Source organism: Dendrobates tinctorius, unplaced genomic scaffold, assembly GCF_039654945.1.
Source record: "Dendrobates tinctorius isolate UK_male_01 unplaced genomic scaffold, ASM3965494v1 ptg000019l, whole genome shotgun sequence".
NCBI lineage: Eukaryota > Metazoa > Chordata > Amphibia > Anura > Dendrobatidae > Dendrobates > Dendrobates tinctorius.
The window spans coordinates 18,823,246-18,846,703 of NW_027361687.1; positions in this window are offsets into that span (position 1 = coordinate 18,823,246).

Genomic DNA, 23,458 nt, shown 5'->3' on the forward strand with positions numbered 1-23,458 from the left:
ATCATTGGATGATGTCATAATCATTTTGTTGATGTCATAATCATTTGATGATGTCATAATCATTTGATGATGTCATAATCATTTGATGTCACAATCATTGGATGATGTCATAATCATTTTGTTGATGTCATAATCATTTGATGATGTCATAATCATTAGATGACGTCATAATCATTTTGTTGATGTCATAATCATTTGATGATGTCATAATCATTTGATGTCATAATCATTGGATGATGACATAATCATTTTGTTGATGTCATAATCATTTGATGATGTCATAATCATTTTGTTGATGTAATAATCATTTTGTTGATGTCATAATGATTTGATGATGTCATAATGATTTGAGGTCATAATCATTGGATGATGTCATAATCATTTTGTTGATGTCATAATCATTTGATGATGCCATAATCATTTGATGATGTCATGATCATTAGATGATGTCATAATCATTTTGTTGATGTCATAATCATTTGATGATGTCATAATCATTTTGTTGATGTCATAATCATTTGATGATGTCATCATCATTAGATGATGTCATAATCATTTTGTTGATGTCATAATCATTTGATGATGTCGTAATCATTTTGTTGATGTCATAATCATTTTGTTGATGTCATAATGATTTGATGATGTCATATTCATTTGATGTCATAATCATTGGATGATGTCATAATCATTTTGTTGATGTCATAATGATTTGATGATGTCATAATCATTTGATGTCATAATCATTGGATGATGTCATAATCATTTTGTTGATGTCATAATCATTTGATGATGTCATAATCATTTGATGTCATAATCATTGGATGATGTCATAATCATTTTGTTGATGTCATAATCATTTGATGATGTCATAATCATTTGATGTCATAATCATTGGATGATGTCATAATCATTTTGTTGATGTCATAATCATTTGATGTCATAATCATTAGATGATGTCATAATCATTTTGTTGATGTCATAATCATTAGATGATGTCATAATCATTTTGTTGATGTCATAATCATTTGATGATGTCATAATCATTAGATGATGTCATAATCATTTTGTTGATGTCATAATCATTTGATGATGTAATAATCATTAGATGATGTCATAATCATTTTGTTGATGTCATAATCATTTGATGATGTAATAATCATTAGATGATGTCATAATCATTTTGTTGATGTCATAATCATTTGATGATGTCATAATCATTAGATGATGTCATAATCATTTTGTTGAAGTCATAATCATTTGATGATGTCATAATCATTTGATGTCATAATCATTGGATGATGTCATAATCATTTTGTTGATGTCATAATAATTTTGTTGATGTCATAATCATTTGATGATGTCATAATCATTTTGTTGATGTCATAATCATTTGAAGATGTCATAATCATTTGATGTCATAATCATTGGATGATGTCATAATCATTGGATGATGTCATAACCATTTTGTTGATGTCATAATCATTTGATGATGTCATAATCATTTGATGTCATAATCATCGGATGATGTCATAATCATTTTGTTGATGTCATAATCTTTTGATAATGTCATAATCATTTGATGATGCCATAATCATTTTGTTGATGTCATAATCATTTGATGATGTCATAATCATTTGATGTCATAATCATTTGATGATGTCATAATCATTTTGTTGATGTCATAATCATTTTGTTGATGTCATAATGATTTGATGATGTCATAATCATTGGATGATGTCATAATCATTTTGTTGATGTCATAATCATTTGATGATGTCATAATCATTTTGTTGATGTCATAATCATTTTGTTGATGTCATAATGATTTGATGATGTCATAATCATTGGATGACGTCATAATCATTGGATGATGTCATAATCATTTTGCTGATGTCATAATGATTTGATGATGTCATAATCATTGGATGATGTCATAATCATTGGATGATGTCATAATCATTTTGTTGATGTCATAATCATTTGATGATGCCATAATCATTTTGTTGATATCATAATCACTTTATGATGTCATAATCATTTTGTTGATGTCATAATGATTTGATGATGTCATAATCATTTGATGTCATAATCATTGGATGATGTCATAATCATTTTGTTGATGTCATAATCATTTGATGATGCCATAATCATTTTGTTGATGGCATAATCATTTGATGATGCCATAATCATTTTGTTGATGGCATAATCATTTGATGATGTCATAATCATTTGATGTCATAATCATTGGATGATGTCATAATCATTTTGTTGATGTCATAATCATTTGATGATGTCATAATCATTTGATGTCATAATTTTGGATGATGTCAAAATCATTTGATGATGTCATAATCATTTTGTTGATGTCATAATCATTTGATGATGTCATAATCATTTTGTTGATGTCATAATCATTTGATGATGTCATAATCATTTTGTTGATGTCATAATCATTTTGTTGATGTCATAATGATTTGTTGATGTCATAATCATTGGATGATGTCATAATCATTGGATGATGTCATAATCATTTTGTTGATGTCATAATCATTTGATGATGTCATAATCATTTGATGTCATAATCATTGGATGATGTCATAATCATTTTGTTGATGTCATAATCATTTGATGATGTCATAATCATTTTGTTGATGTCATAATCATTTTGTTGATGTCATAATGATTTGATGATGTTATAATCATTGGATGATGTCATAATCATTGGATGATGTCATAATCATTTTGTTGATGTCATAATCATTTGATGATGCCATAATCATTTTGTTGATGTCATAATCATTTTGTTGATGTCATAATGATTTGATGATGTTATAATCATTGGATGATGTCCTAATCATTGGATGATGTCATAATCATTTGATGATGTCATAATCATTAGATGATGTCATAATCATTTGATGATGTCATAATCATTTGATGTCATAATCATTGGATTATGTCATAATCATTTTGTTGATGTCATAATCATTTGATGATGTCATAATCATTTTGTTGATGTCATAATCATTTTGTTGATGTCATAATGATTTGATGATGTCATAATCATTTGATGTCATAATCATTGGATGATGTCATAATCATTTTGTTGATGTCATAATCATTTGATGATGTCATAATCATTTGATGTCATAATCATTGGATGATGTCATAATCATTTTGTTGATGTCATAATCATTTGATGTCATAATCATTAGATGATGTCATAATCATTTTGTTGATGTCATAATCATTACATGATGTCATAATCATTTTGTTGATGTCATAATCATTTGATGATGTCATAATCATTTGAAGTCATAATCATTGGATGATGTCATAATCATTTTGTTGATGTCATAATCATTTGATGATGTCATAATCATTTGATGTCATAATCATTGGATGATGTCATAATCATTGGATGATGTCATAATCATTTTGTTGATGTCATAATCATTTGATGTCATAATCATTAGATGATGTCATAATCATTTTGTTGATGTCATAATCATTAGATGATGTCATAATCATTTTGTTGATGTCATAATCATTTGATGATGTCATAATCATTTGATGTCATAATCATTGGATGATGTCATAAACATTTTGTTGATGTCATAATCATTTGATGATGTCATAATCATTTGATGTCATAATCATTTGATGATGTCATAATCATTTTGTTGATGTCATAATCATTTTGTTGATGTCATAATGATTTGATGATGTCATAATCATTGGATGATGTCATAATCATTTTGTTGATGTCATAATCATTTTGTTGATGTCATAATGATTTGATGATGTCATAATCATTGGATGATGTTATAATCATTTTGTTGATGTCATAATCATTTGATGATGTCATAATCATTTTGTTGATGTCATAATCATTTTGTTGATGTCATAATGATTTGATGATGTCATAATCATTGGATGATGTCATAATCATTGGATGATGTCATAATCATTTTGTTGATGTCATAATCATTTGATGATGCCATAATCATTTTGTTGATGTCATAATCATTTTATGATGTCATAATCATTTTGTTGATGTCATAATGATTTGATGATGTCATAATCATTTGATGTCATAATCATTGGATGATGTCATAATCATTTTGTTGATGTCATAATCATTTGATGATGCCATAATCATTTTGTTGATGTCGTAATCATTTGATGATGCCATAATCATTTTGTTGATGTCATAATCATTTTATGATGTCATAATCATTTTGTTGATGTCATAATCATTTTGTTGATGTCATAATGATTTGATGATGTCATAATCATTGGATGATGTCATAATCATTGGATGATGTCATCATCATTTTGTTGATGTCATAACCATTTGATGATGTCATAATCATTTGATGTCATAATCATTGGATGATGTCATAATCATTTTGTTGATGTCATAATCATTTGATGATGTCATAATCATTAGATGATGTCATAATTATTTTGTTGATGTCATAATCATTTTGTTGATGTCATAATGATTTGATGATGTCATAATCATTTGATGTCATAATCATTGGATGATGTCATAATCATTTTGTTGATGTCATAATCATTTGATGATGTCATAATCATTTGATGTCATAATCATTGGATGATGTCATAATCATTTTGTTGATGTCATAATCATTTGATGTCATAATCATTAGATGATGTCATAATCATTTTGTTGATGTCATAATCATTACATGATGTCATAATCATTTTGTTGATGTCATAATCATTTGATGATGTCATAATCATTTGAAGTCATAATCATTGGATGATGTCATAATCATTTTGTTGATGTCATAATCATTTGATGATGTCATAATCATTTGATGTCATAATCATTGGATGATGTCATAATCATTGGATGATGTCATAATCATTTTGTTGATGTCATAATCATTTGATGTCATAATCATTAGATGATGTCATAATCATTTTGTTGATGTCATAATCATTAGATGATGTCATAATCATTTTGTTGATGTCATAATCATTTGATGATGTCATAATCATTTGATGTCATAATCATTGGATGATGTCATAATCATTTTGTTGATGTCATAATCATTTGATGATGTCATAATCATTTTGTTGATGTCATAATCATTTGATGATGTCATAATCATTTGATGTCATAATCATGGGATGATGTCATAATCATTTTGTTGATGTCATAATCATTTGATGATGTCATAATCATTAGATGAAGTCATAATCATTTTGTTGATGTCATATTGATTTGATGATGTCATAATCATTGGATGATGTCATAATCATTGGATGATGTCATCATCATTTTGTTGATGTCATAATCATTTGATGATGTCATAATCATTTGATGTCATAATCATTGGATGATGTCATAATCATTTTGTTGATGTCATAATCATTTGATGATGTCATAATCATTTGATGTCATAATCATTGGATGATGTCATAATCAATTTGTTGATGTCATAATCATTTGATAATGTCATAATCATTTTGTTGATGTCATAATCATTTTGTTGATGTCATAATGATTTGATGATGTCATAATCATTGGATGATGTCATAATCATTGGATGATGTCATAATCATTTTGTTGATGTCATAATCATTTGATGATGCCATAATCATTTTGTTGATGTCATAATCATTTGATGATGTCATAATCATTTGATGTCATAATCATTGGATGATGTCATAATCATTTTGTTGATGTCATAATCATTTTGTTGATGTCATAATCATTTTGTTGATGTCATAATGATTTGATGATGTCATAATCATTGGATGATGTCATATTCATTGGATGATGTCATAATCGTTTTGTTGATGTCATAATCATTTGATGTCATAATCATTGGATGATGTCATAATCATTTAATGATGTCATAATCATTTGATGATGTCATAATCATTAGATGATGTCATAATCATTGGATGATGTCATCATCATTTTGTTGATGTCATAATCATTTGATGATGTCATAATCATTTGATGTCATAATCATTGGATGATGTCATAATCATTTGATGTCATAATTTTGGATGATGTCAAAATCATTTGATGATGTCATAATCATTTTGTTGATGTCATAATCATTTGATGATGTCATAATCATTTTGTTGATGTCATAATCATTTGATGATGTCATAATCATTTTGTTGATGTCATAATCATTTTGTTGATGTCATAATGATTTGTTGATGTCATAATCATTGGATGATGTCATAATCATTGGATGATGTCATAATCATTTTGTTGATGTCATAATCATTTGATGATGTCATAATCATTTGATGTCATAATCATTGGATGATGTCATAATCATTTTGTTGATGTCATAATCATTTGATGATGTCATAATCATTTTGTTGATGTCATAATCATTTTGTTGATGTCATAATGATTTGATGATGTTATAATCATTGGATGATGTCATAATCATTGGATGATGTCATAATCATTTTGTTGATGTCATAATCATTTGATGATGCCATAATCATTTTGTTGATGTCATAATCATTTTGTTGATGTCATAATGATTTGATGATGTTATAATCATTGGATGATGTCCTAATCATTGGATGATGTCATAATCATTTGATGATGTCATAATCATTAGATGATGTCATAATCATTTGATGATGTCATAATCATTTGATGTCATAATCATTGGATTATGTCATAATCATTTTGTTGATGTCATAATCATTTGATGATGTCATAATCATTAGTTGATGTCATAATCATTTTGTTGATGTCATAATCATTTGATGATGTCATAATCATTAGATGATTTCATAATCATTTTGTTGATGTCATAATCATTTGATAATGTCATAATCATTTGATGATGCCATAATCATTTTGTTGATGGCATAATCATTTGATGATGTCATAATCATTTGATGTCATAATCATTGGATGATGTCATAAACATTTTGTTGATGTCATAATCATTTGATGATGTCATAATCATTTGATGTCATAATCATTTGATGATGTCATAATCATTTTGTTGATGTCATAATCATTTTGTTGATGTCATAATGATTTGATGATGTCATAATCATTGGATGATGTCATAATCATTTTGTTGATGTCATAATCATTTTGTTGATGTCATAATGATTTGATGATGTCATAATCATTGGATGATGTTATAATCATTTTGTTGATGTCATAATCATTTGATGATGTCATAATCATTTTGTTGATGTCATAATCATTTTGTTGATGTCATAATGATTTGATGATGTCATAATCATTGGATGATGTCATAATCATTGGATGATGTCATAATCATTTTGTTGATGTCATAATCATTTGATGATGCTATAATCATTTTGTTGATGTCATAATCATTTTATGATGTCATAATCATTTTGTTGATGTCATAATGATTTGATGATGTCATAATCATTTGATGTCATAATCATTGGATGATGTCATAATCATTTTGTTGATGTCATAATCATTTGATGATGCCATAATCATTTTGTTGATGTCGTAATCATTTGATGATGCCATAATCATTTTGTTGATGTCATAATCATTTTATGATGTCATAATCATTTTGTTGATGTCATAATCATTTTGTTGATGTCATAATGATTTGATGATGTCATAATCATTGGATGATGTCATAATCATTGGATGATGTCATCATCATTTTGTTGATGTCATAACCATTTGATGATGTCATAATCATTTGATGTCATAATCATTGGATGATGTCATAATCATTTTGTTGATGTCATAATCATTTGATGATGTCATAATCATTAGATGATGTCATAATTATTTTGTTGATGTCATAATCATTTTGTTGATGTCATAATGATTTGATGATGTCATAATCATTTGATGTCATAATCATTGGATGATGTCATAATCATTTTGTTGATGTCATAATCATTTGATGATGTCATAATCATTTGATGTCATAATCATTGGATGATGTCATAATCATTTTGTTGATGTCATAATCATTTGATGTCATAATCATTAGATGATGTCATAATCATTTTGTTGATGTCATAATCATTACATGATGTCATAATCATTTTGTTGATGTCATAATCATTTGATGATGTCATAATCATTTGATGTCATAATCATTGGATGATGTCATAATCATTTTGTTGATGTCATAATCATTTGATGATGTCATAATCATTTGATGTCATAATCATTGGATGATGTCATAATCATTGGATGATGTCATAATCATTTTGTTGATGTCATAATCATTTGATGTCATAATCATTAGATGATGTCATAATCATTTTGTTGATGTCATAATCATTAGATGATGTCATAATCATTTTTTTGATGTCATAATCATTTGATGATGTCATAATCATTAGATGATGTCATAATCATTTTGTTGATGTCATAATCATTTGATGTCATAATCATTGGATGATGTCATAATCATTTTGTTTATGTCATAATCATTTTGTTGATGTCATAATGATTTGATGATGTCATAATCATTTGATGTCATAATCATTGGATGATGTCATAATCATTTTGTTGATGTCATAATCATTTGATAATGTCATAATCATTTGATGTCATAATCATTGGATGATGTCATAATCATTTGATGATGTCATAATCATTAGATGATGTCATAATCATTTTGTTGATGTCATAATCATTTTGTTGATGTCATAATCATTTGATGATGTCATAATCATTTGATGTCATAATCATTGGATGATGTCATAATCATTTTGTTGACGTCATAATCATTTGATGATGCCATAATCATTGGATGATGTCATAATCATTTTGTTGATGTCATAATCATTTGATGATATCATAATCATTAGATGATGTCATAATCATTTTGTTGATGTCATAATCATTAGATGATGTCATAATCATTTTGTTGATGTCATATGATTTGATGACGTCATAATCATTTGATGTCATAATCATTGGATGATGTCATAATCATTTTGTTGATGTCATAATCATTTGATGATGTCATAATCATTTGATGATGTCATAATCATTTGATGTCACAATCATTGGATGATGTCATAATCATTTTGTTGATGTCATAATCATTTGATGATGTCATAATCATTAGATGACGTCATAATCATTTTGTTGATGTCATAATCATTTGATGATGTCATAATCATTTGATGTCATAATCATTGGATGATGACATAATCATTTTGTTGATGTCATAATCATTTGATGATGTCATAATCATTTTGTTGATGTAATAATCATTTTGTTGATGTCATAATGATTTGATGATGTCATAATGATTTGAGGTCATAATCATTGGATGATGTCATAATCATTTTGTTGATGTCATAATCATTTGATGATGTCATAATCATTTTGTTGATGTCATAATCATTTGATGATGTCATCATCATTAGATGATGTCATAATCATTTTGTTGATGTCATAATCATTTGATGATGTCGTAATCATTTTGTTGATGTCATAATCATTTTGTTGATGTCATAATGATTTGATGATGTCATATTCATTTGATGTCATAATCATTGGATGATGTCATAATCATTTTGTTGATGTCATAATGATTTGATGATGTCATAATCATTTGATGTCATAATCATTGGATGATGTCATAATCATTTTGTTGATGTCATAATCATTTGATGATGTCATAATCATTTGATGTCATAATCATTGGATGATGTCATAATCATTTTGTTGATGTCATAATCATTTGATGATGTCATAATCATTTGATGTCATAATCATTGGATGATGTCATAATCATTTTGTTGATGTCATAATCATTTGATGTCATAATCATTAGATGATGTCATAATCATTTTGTTGATGTCATAATCATTAGATGATGTCATAATCATTTTGTTGATGTCATAATCATTTGATGATGTCATAATCATTAGATGATGTCATAATCATTTTGTTGATGTCATAATCATTTGATGATGTAATAATCATTAGATGATGTCATAATCATTTTGTTGATGTCATAATCATTTGATGATGTCATAATCATTAGATGATGTCATAATCATTTTGTTGAAGTCATAATCATTTGATGATGTCATAATCATTTGATGTCATAATCATTGGATGATGTCATAATCATTTTGTTGATGTCATAATAATTTTGTTGATGTCATAATCATTTGATGATGTCATAATCATTTTGTTGATGTCATAATCATTTGAAGATGTCATAATCATTTGATGTCATAATCATTGGATGATGTCATAATCATTGGATGATGTCATAACCATTTTGTTGATGTCATAATCATTTGATGATGTCATAATCATTTGATGTCATAATCATCGGATGATGTCATAATCATTTTGTTGATGTCATAATCTTTTGATAATGTCATAATCATTTGATGATGCCATAATCATTTTGTTGATGTCATAATCATTTGATGATGTCATAATCATTTGATGTCATAATCATTTGATGATGTCATAATCATTTTGTTGATGTCATAATCATTTTGTTGATGTCATAATGATTTGATGATGTCATAATCATTGGATGATGTCATAATCATTTTGTTGATGTCATAATCATTTGATGATGTCATAATCATTTTGTTGATGTCATAATCATTTTGTTGATGTCATAATGATTTGATGATGTCATAATCATTGGATGACGTCATAATCATTGGATGATGTCATAATCATTTTGCTGATGTCATAATGATTTGATGATGTCATAATCATTGGATGATGTCATAATCATTGGATGATGTCATAATCATTTTGTTGATGTCATAATCATTTGATGATGCCATAATCATTTTGTTGATATCATAATCACTTTATGATGTCATAATCATTTTGTTGATGTCATAATGATTTGATGATGTCATAATCATTTGATGTCATAATCATTGGATGATGTCATAATCATTTTGTTGATGTCATAATCATTTGATGATGCCATAATCATTTTGTTGATGGCATAATCATTTGATGATGCCATAATCATTTTGTTGATGGCATAATCATTTGATGATGTCATAATCATTTGATGTCATAATCATTGGATGATGTCATAATCATTTTGTTGATGTCATAATCATTTGATGATGTCATAATCATTTGATGTCATAATTTTGGATGATGTCAAAATCATTTGATGATGTCATAATCATTTTGTTGATGTCATAATCATTTGATGATGTCATAATCATTTTGTTGATGTCATAATCATTTGATGATGTCATAATCATTTTGTTGATGTCATAATCATTTTGTTGATGTCATAATGATTTGTTGATGTCATAATCATTGGATGATGTCATAATCATTGGATGATGTCATAATCATTTTGTTGATGTCATAATCATTTGATGATGTCATAATCATTTGATGTCATAATCATTGGATGATGTCATAATCATTTTGTTGATGTCATAATCATTTGATGATGTCATAATCATTTTGTTGATGTCATAATCATTTTGTTGATGTCATAATGATTTGATGATGTTATAATCATTGGATGATGTCATAATCATTGGATGATGTCATAATCATTTTGTTGATGTCATAATCATTTGATGATGCCATAATCATTTTGTTGATGTCATAATCATTTTGTTGATGTCATAATGATTTGATGATGTTATAATCATTGGATGATGTCCTAATCATTGGATGATGTCATAATCATTTGATGATGTCATAATCATTAGATGATGTCATAATCATTTGATGATGTCATAATCATTTGATGTCATAATCATTGGATTATGTCATAATCATTTTGTTGATGTCATAATCATTTGATGATGTCATAATCATTAGTTGATGTCATAATCATTTTGTTGATGTCATAATCATTTGATGATGTCATAATCATTAGATGATGTCATAATCATTTTGTTGATGTCATAATCATTTGATAATGTCATAATCATTTGATGATGCCATAATCATTTTGTTGATGGCATAATCATTTGATGATGTCATAATCATTTGATGTCATAATCATTGGATGATGTCATAAACATTTTGTTGATGTCATAATCATTTGATGATGTCATAATCATTTGATGTCATAATCATTTGATGATGTCATAATCATTTTGTTGATGTCATAATCATTTTGTTGATGTCATAATGATTTGATGATGTCATAATCATTGGATGATGTCATAATCATTTTGTTGATGTCATAATCATTTTGTTGATGTCATAATGATTTGATGATGTCATAATCATTGGATGATGTTATAATCATTTTGTTGATGTCATAATCATTTGATGATGTCATAATCATTTTGTTGATGTCATAATCATTTTGTTGATGTCATAATGATTTGATGATGTCATAATCATTGGATGATGTCATAATCATTGGATGATGTCATAATCATTTTGTTGATGTCATAATCATTTGATGATGCCATAATCATTTTGTTGATGTCATAATCATTTTATGATGTCATAATCATTTTGTTGATGTCATAATGATTTGATGATGTCATAATCATTTGATGTCATAATCATTGGATGATGTCATAATCATTTTGTTGATGTCATAATCATTTGATGATGCCATAATCATTTTGTTGATGTCGTAATCATTTGATGATGCCATAATCATTTTGTTGATGTCATAATCATTTTATGATGTCATAATCATTTTGTTGATGTCATAATCATTTTGTTGATGTCATAATGATTTGATGATGTCATAATCATTGGATGATGTCATAATCATTGGATGATGTCATCATCATTTTGTTGATGTCATAACCATTTGATGATGTCATAATCATTTGATGTCATAATCATTGGATGATGTCATAATCATTTTGTTGATGTCATAATCATTTGATGATGTCATAATCATTAGATGATGTCATAATTATTTTGTTGATGTCATAATCATTTTGTTGATGTCATAATGATTTGATGATGTCATAATCATTTGATGTCATAATCATTGGATGATGTCATAATCATTTTGTTGATGTCATAATCATTTGATGATGTCATAATCATTTGATGTCATAATCATTGGATGATGTCATAATCATTTTGTTGATGTCATAATCATTTGATGTCATAATCATTAGATGATGTCATAATCATTTTGTTGATGTCATAATCATTACATGATGTCATAATCATTTTGTTGATGTCATAATCATTTGATGATGTCATAATCATTTGAAGTCATAATCATTGGATGATGTCATAATCATTTTGTTGATGTCATAATCATTTGATGATGTCATAATCATTTGATGTCATAATCATTGGATGATGTCATAATCATTGGATGATGTCATAATCATTTTGTTGATGTCATAATCATTTGATGTCATAATCATTAGATGATGTCATAATCATTTTGTTGATGTCATAATCATTAGATGATGTCATAATCATTTTGTTGATGTCATAATCATTTGATGATGTCATAATCATTTGATGTCATAATCATTGGATGATGTCATAATCATTTTGTTGATGTCATAATCATTTGATGATGTCATAATCATTAGATGATGTCATAATCATTTTGTTGATGTCATAATCATTTGATGATGTCATAATCATTAGATGATGTCATAATCATTTTGTTGATGTCATAATCATTTGATGATGTCATAATCATTTGATGTCATAATCATGGGATGATGTCATAATCATTTTGTTGATGTCATAATCATTTGATGATGTCATAATCATTAGATGAAGTCATAATCATTTTGTTGATGTCATATTGATTTGATGATGTCATAATCATTGGATGATGTCATAATCATTGGATGATGTCATCATCATTTTGTTGATGTCATAATCATTTGATGATGTCATAATCATTTGATGTCATAATCATTGGATGATGTCATAATCATTTTGTTGATGTCATAATCATTTGATGATGTCATAATCATTTGATGTCATAATCATTGGATGATGTCATAATCATTTTGTTGATGTCATAATCATTTTGTTGATGTCATAATCATTTGATGATGCCATAATCATTTTGTTGATGTCATAATCATTTTATGATGTCATAATCATTTTGTTGATGTCATAATCATTTTGTTGATGTCATAATGATTTGATGATGTCATAATCATTGGATCATGTCATAATCATTGGATGATGTCATAATCATTTTGTTGATGTCATAATCATTTGATGATGTCATAATCATTTGATGTCATAATCATTGGATGATGTCATAATCATTTTGTTGATGTCATAATCATTTGTTGATGTCATAATCATTTTGTTGATGTCATAATCATTTTGTTGATGTCATAATGATTTGATGATGTTATAATCATTGGATGATGTCATAATCATTGGATGATGTCATAATCATTTTGTTGATGTCATAATCATTTGATGTCATAATCATTGGATGATGTCATAATCATTTTGTTGATGTCATAATCATTTGATGATGTCATAATCATTAGATGATGTCATAATCATTTTGTTGATGTCATAATCATTTGATGATGTCATAATCATTTGATGTCATAATCATTGGATGATGTCATAATCGTTTTGTTGATGTCATAATCATTTGATGTCATAATCATTGGATGATGTCATAATCATTTAATGATGTCATAATCATTTGATGATGTCATAATCATTAGATGATGTCATAATCATTTTGTTGATGTCATAATCATTTGATGTCATAATCATTAGATGATGTCATAATCATTTTGTTGATGTCATAATCATTTTTTTGATGTCATAATCATTTGATGATGTCATAATCATTAGATGATGTCATAATCATTTTGTTGATGTCATAATCATTTGATGTCATAATCATTGGATGATGTCATAATCATTTTGTTGATGTCATAATCATTTTGTTGATGTCATAATGATTTGATGATGTCATAATCATTTGATGTCATAATCATTGGATGATGTCATAATCATTTTGTTGATGTCATAATCATTTGATAATGTCATAATCATTTGATGTCATAATCATTGGATGATGTCATAATCATTTGATGATGTCATAATCATTAGATGATGTCATAATCATTTTGTTGATGTCATAATCATTTTGTTGATGTCATAATCATTTGATGATGTCATAATCATTTGATGTCATAATCATTGGATGATGTCATAATCATTTTGTTGACGTCATAATCATTTGATGATGCCATAATCATTGGATGATGTCATAATCATTTTGTTGATGTCATAATCATTTGATGATGTCATAATCATTAGATGATGTCATAATCATTTTGTTGATGTCATAATCATTAGATGATGTCATAATCATTTTGTTGATGTCATATGATTTGATGACGTCATAATCATTTGATGTCATAATCATTGGATGATGTCATAATCATTTTGTTGATGTCATAATCATTTGATGATGTCATAATCATTTGATGATGTCATAATCATTTGATGTCACAATCATTGGATGATGTCATAATCATTTTGTTGATGTCATAATCATTTGATGATGTCATAATCATTAGATGACGTCATAATCATTTTGTTGATGTCATAATCATTTGATGATGTCATAATCATTTGATGTCATAATCATTGGATGATGACATAATCATTTTGTTGATGTCATAATCATTTGATGATGTCATAATCATTTTGTTGATGTAATAATCATTTTGTTGATGTCATAATGATTTGATGATGTCATAATGATTTGAGGTCATAATCATTGGATGATGTCATAATCATTTTGTTGATGTCATAATCATTTGATGATGCCATAATCATTTGATGATGTCATGATCATTAGATGATGTCATAATCATTTTGTTGATGTCATAATCATTTGATGATGTCATAATCATTTTGTTGATGTCATAATCATTTGATGATGTCATCATCATTAGATGATGTCATAATCATTTTGTTGATGTCATAATCATTTGATGATGTCGTAATCATTTTGTTGATGTCATAATCATTTTGTTGATGTCATAATGATTTGATGATGTCATATTCATTTGATGTCATAATCATTGGATGATGTCATAATCATTTTGTTGATGTCATAATGATTTGATGATGTCATAATCATTTGATGTCATAATCATTGGATGATGTCATAATCATTTTGTTGATGTCATAATCATTTGATGATGTCATAATCATTTGATGTCATAATCATTGGATGATGTCATAATCATTTTGTTGATGTCATAATCATTTGATGATGTCATAATCATTTGATGTCATAATCATTGGATGATGTCATAATCATTTTGTTGATGTCATAATCATTTGATGTCATAATCATTAGATGATGTCATAATCATTTTGTTGATGTCATAATCATTAGATGATGTCATAATCATTTTGTTGATGTCATAATCATTTGATGATGTCATAATCATTAGATGATGTCATAATCATTTTGTTGATGTCATAATCATTTGATGATGTAATAATCATTAGATGATGTCATAATCATTTTGTTGATGTCATAATCATTTGATGATGTCATAATCATTAGATGATGTCATAATCATTTTGTTGAAGTCATAATCATTTGATGATGTCATAATCATTTGATGTCATAATCATTGGATGATGTCATAATCATTTTGTTGATGTCATAATAATTTTGTTGATGTCATAATCATTTGATGATGTCATAATCATTTTGTTGATGTCATAATCATTTGAAGATGTCATAATCATTTGATGTCATAATCATTGGATGATGTCATAATCATTGGATGATGTCATAACCATTTTGTTGATGTCATAATCATTTGATGATGTCATAATCATTTGATGTCATAATCATCGGATGATGTCATAATCATTTTGTTGATGTCATAATCTTTTGATAATGTCATAATCATTTGATGATGCCATAATCATTTTGTTGATGTCATAATCATTTGATGATGTCATAATCATTTGATGTCATAATCATTTGATGATGTCATAATCATTTTGTTGATGTCATAATCATTTTGTTGATGTCATAATGATTTGATGATGTCATAATCATTGGATGATGTCATAATCATTTTGTTGATGTCATAATCATTTGATGATGTCATAATCATTTTGTTGATGTCATAATCATTTTGTTGATGTCATAATGATTTGATGATGTCATAATCATTGGATGACGTCATAATCATTGGATGATGTCATAATCATTTTGCTGATGTCATAATGATTTGATGATGTCATAATCATTGGATGATGTCATAATCATTGGATGATGTCATAATCATTTTGTTGATGTCATAATCATTTGATGATGCCATAATCATTTTGTTGATATCATAATCACTTTATGATGTCATAATCATTTTGTTGATGTCATAATGATTTGATGATGTCATAATCATTTGATGTCATAATCATTGGATGATGTCATAATCATTTTGTTGATGTCATAATCATTTGATGATGCCATAATCATTTTGTTGATGGCATAATCATTTGATGATGCCATAATCATTTTGTTGATGGCATAATCATTTGATGATGTCATAATCATTTGATGTCATAATCATTGGATGATGTCATAATCATTTTGTTGATGTCATAATCATTTGATGATGTCATAATCATTTGATGTCATAATTTTGGATGATGTCAAAATCATTTGATGATGTCATAATCATTTTGTTGATGTCATAATCATTTGATGATGTCATAATCATTTTGTTGATGTCATAATCATTTGATGATGTCATAATCATTTTGTTGATGTCATAATCATTTTGTTGATGTCATAATGATTTGTTGATGTCATAATCATTGGATGATGTCATAATCATTGGATGATGTCATAATCATTTTGTTGATGTCATAATCATTTGATGATGTCATAATCATTTGATGTCATAATCATTGGATGATGTCATAATCATTTTGTTGATGTCATAATCATTTGATGATGTCATAATCATTTTGTTGATGTCATAATCATTTTGTTGATGTCATAATGATTTGATGATGTTATAATCATTGGATGATGTCATAATCATTGGATGATGTCATAATCATTTTGTTGATGTCATAATCATTTGATGATGCCATAATCATTTTGTTGATGTCATAATCATTTTGTTGATGTCATAATGATTTGATGATGTTATAATCATTGGATGATGTCCTAATCATTGGATGATGTCATAATCATTTGATGATGTCATAATCATTAGACGATGTCATAATCATTTGATGATGTCATAATCATTTGATGTCATAATCATTGGATTATGTCATAATCATTTTGTTGATGTCATAATCATTTGATGATGTCATAATCATTAGTTGATGTCATAATAATTTTGTTGATGTCATAATCATTTGATGATGTCATAATCATTAGATGATGTCATAATCATTTTGTTGATGTCATAATCATTTGATAATGTCATAATCATTTGATGATGCCATAATCATTTTGTTGATGGCATAATCATTTGATGATGTCATAATCATTTGATGTCATAATCATTGGATGATGTCATAAACATTTTGTTGATGTCATAATCATTTGATGATGTCATAATCATTTGATGATGTCATAATCATTTTGTTGATGTCATAATGATTTGATGATGTCATTATCATTGGATGATGTCATCATCATTTTGTTGATGTCATAATCATTGGATGATGTCATAATCATTTTGTTGATGTCATAATCATTTGTTGATGTCATAATCATTGGATGATGTCATAATCATTTTGTTGATGTCATAATCATTTGATGATGTCATAATCATTAGATGATGTCATAATCATTTGATGTCATAATCATTTTGTTGATGTCATAATCATTTGATGATGTCATAATCATTTGATGATGTCATAATCATTTTGTTGATGTCATAATGATTTGATGATGTCATTATCATTGGATGATGTCATCATCATTTTGTTGATGTCATAATCATTTGATGATGTCATAATCATTTTGTTGATGTCATAATCATTTGTTGATGTCATAATCATTGGATGATGTCATAATCATTTTGTTGATGTCATAATCATTTGATGATGTCATAATCATTAGATGTCATAATCATTGGATGATGTCATAAACATTTTGTTGATGTCATAATCATTTGATGATGTCATAATCATTTTGTTGATGTCATAATCATTTGATGATGTCATAATCATTAGATGATGTCATAATCATTTTGTTGATGTCATAATCATTTGATGATGTCATAATCATTTTGTTGATGTCATAATCATTTGATGATGTCATAATCATTTGATGTCATAATCATGGGATGATGTCATAATCATTTTGTTGATGTCATAATCATTTGATGATGTCATAATCATTTGATGATGTCATAATCATTTTGTTGATGTCATAATGATTTGATGATGTCATTATCATTGGATGATGTCATCATCATTTTGTTGATGTCATAATCATTTGATGATGTCATAATCATTTGATGTCATAATCATTGGATGATGTCATAATCATTTTGTTAATGTCATAATCATTTGATGATGTCATAATCATTTTGTTGATGTAATAATCATTTTGTTGATGTCATAATGATTTGATGATGTCATAATCATTGGATGATATCATAATCATTTTGTTGATGTCATAATCATTTGATGATGCTATAATCATTTTGTTGATGTCATAATCATTTTATGATGTCATAATCATTTTGTTGATATAATAATCATTTTGTTGATGTCATATTGATTTGATGATGTCATAATCATTTGATTTCATAATCATTGGATGATGTCATAATCATTTTGTTGATGTCATAATCATTTGATGATGTCATAATGATTTTGTTGATGTCATAATCATTTGATGATGCCATAATCATTTTGTTGATGTCATAATCATTTTATGATGTCATAATCATTTTGTTGATGTCATAATGATTTGATGATGTCATAATCATTTGATGTCATAATCATTGGATGATGTCATAATCATTTTGTTGATGTCATAATCATTTGATGATGTCATAATCATTTGATGTCATAATCATTGGATGATTTCATAATCATTTTGTTGATGTCATAATCATTTGATGATGTCATAATCATTAGATGATGTCATAATCATTTTGTTGATGTCACAATCATTTGATGATGTCATAATCATTAGATGATGTCATAATCATTTTTTTGATGTCATAATCATTTGATGATGTCATAATCATTAGATGATGTCATAATCATTTTGTTGATGTCATAATCATTTGATGATGTCATAATCATTTGATGTCATAATCATTGGATGATGTCATAATCATTTTGTTGATGTCATAATCATTTGATGATGCCATAATCATTTTGTTGATGTCATAATCATTTTGTTGATGTCATAATGATTTGATGATGTTATAATCATTGGATGATGTCCTAATCATTGGATGATGTCATAATCATTTGATGATGTCATAATCATTAGATGATGTCATAATCATTTGATGATGTCATAATCATTTGATGTCATAATCATTGGATTATGTCATAATCATTTTGTTGATGTCATAATCATTTGATGATGTCATAATCATTAGTTGATGTCATAATCATTTTGTTGATGTCATAATCATTTGATGATGTCATAATCATTAGATGATGTCATAATCATTTTGTTGATGTCATAATCATTTGATAATGTCATAATCATTTGATGATGCCATAATCATTTTGTTGATGGCATAATCATTTGATGATGTCATAATCATTTGATGTCATAATCATTGGATGATGTCATAAACATTTTGTTGATGTCATAATCATTTGATGATGTCATAATCATTTGATGATGTCATAATCATTTTGTTGATGTCATAATGATTTGATGATGTCATTATCATTGGATGATGTCATCATCATTTTGTTGATGTCATAATCATTGGATGATGTCATAATCATTTTGTTGATGTCATAATCATTTGTTGATGTCATAATCATTGGATGATGTCATAATCATTTTGTTGATGTCATAATCATTTGATGATGTCATAATCATTAGATGATGTCATAATCATTTGATGTCATAATCATTTTGTTGATGTCATAATCATTTGATGATGTCATAATCATTTGATGATGTCATAATCATTTTGTTGATGTCATAATGATTTGATGATGTCATTATCATTGGATGATGTCATCATCATTTTGTTGATGTCATAATCATTTGATGATGTCATAATCATTTTGTTGATGTCATAATCATTTGTTGATGTCATAATCATTGGATGATGTCATAATCATTTTGTTGATGTCATAATCATTTGATGATGTCATAATCATTAGATGTCATAATCATTGGATGATGTCATAAACATTTTGTTGATGTCATAATCATTTGATGATGTCATAATCATTTTGTTGATGTCATAATCATTTGATGATGTCATAATCATTAGATGATGTCATAATCATTTTGTTGATGTCATAATCATTTGATGATGTCATAATCATTTTGTTGATGTCATAATCATTTGATGATGTCATAATCATTTGATGTCGTAATCATGGGATGATGTCATAATCATTTTGTTGATGTCATAATCATTTGATGATGTCATAATCATTTGATGATGTCATAATCATTTTGTTGATGTCATAATGATTTGATGATGTCATTATCATTGGATGATGTCATCATCATTTTGTTGATGTCATAATCATTTGATGATGTCATAATCATTTGATGTCATAATCATTGGATGATGTCATAATCATTTTGTTAATGTCATAATCATTTGATGATGTCATAATCATTTTGTTGATGTAATAATCATTTTGTTGATGTCATAATGATTTGATGATGTCATAATCATTGGATGATATCATAATCATTTTGTTGATGTCATAATCATTTGATGATGCTATAATCATTTTGTTGATGTCATAATCATTTTATGATGTCATAATCATTTTGTTGATATAATAATCATTTTGTTGATGTCATATTGATTTGATGATGTCATAATCATTTGATGTCATAATCATTGGATGATGTCATAATCATTTTGTTGATGTCATAATCATTTGATGATGTCATAATGATTTTGTTGATGTCATAATCATTTGATGATGCCATAATCATTTTGTTGATGTCATAATCATTTTATGATGTCATAATCATTTTGTTGATGTCATAATGATTTGATGATGTCATAATCATTTGATGTCATAATCATTGGATGATGTCATAATCATTTTGTTGATGTCATAATCATTTGATGATGTCATAATCATTTGATGTCATAATCATTGGATGATTTCATAATCATTTTGTTGATGTCATAATCATTTGATGATGTCATAATCATTAGATGATGTCATAATCATTTTGTTGATGTCACAATCATTTGATGATGTCATAATCATTAGATGATGTCATAATCATTTTTTTGATGTCATAATCATTTGATGATGTCATAATCATTAGATGATGTCATAATCATTTTGTTGATGTCATAATCATTTGATGATGTCATAATCATTTGATGTCATAATCATTGGATGATGTCATAAACATTTTGTTGATGTCATAATCATTTGATGATGTCATAATCATTTTGTTGATGTCATAATCATTTGATGATGTCATAATCATTAGATGATGTCATAATCATTTTGTTGATGTCATAATCATTTGATGATGTCATAATCATTTTGTTGATGTCATAATCATTTGATGATGTCATAATCATTTGATGTCATAATCATGGGATGATGTCATAATCATTTTGTTGATGTCATAAACATTTGATGATGTCATAATCATTAGATGATGTCATAATCATTTTGTTGATGTCATAATGATTTGATGATGTCATAATCATTGGATGATGTCATAATCATTGGATGATGTCATCATCATTTTGTTGATGTCATAATCATTTGATGATGTCATAATCATTTGATGTCATAATCATTGGATGATGTCATAATCATTTTGTTAATGTCATAATCATTTGATGATGTCATAATCATTTTGTTGATGTAATAATCATTTTGTTGATGTCATAATTATTTGATGATGTCATAATCATTGTATGATATCATAATCATTTTGTTGATGTCATAATCATTTTGTTGATGTCATAATCATTTTGTTGATGTCATAATCATTTGATGATGTCATAATGATTTTGTTGATGTCATAATCATTTGATGATGCCATAATCATTTTGTTGATGTCATAATCATTTTATGATGTCATAATCATTTTGTTGATGTCATAATCATTTTGTTCATGTCATAATGATTTGAAGATGTCATAATCATTTGATGTCATAATCATTGGATGATGTCATAAACATTGGATGATGTCATAATCATTTTGTTGATGTCATAATCATTTGATGATGTCAATCATTTTGTTGATGTCACAATCATTGGATGATGTCATCATCATTTTGTTGTTGTCATAATCATTTGATG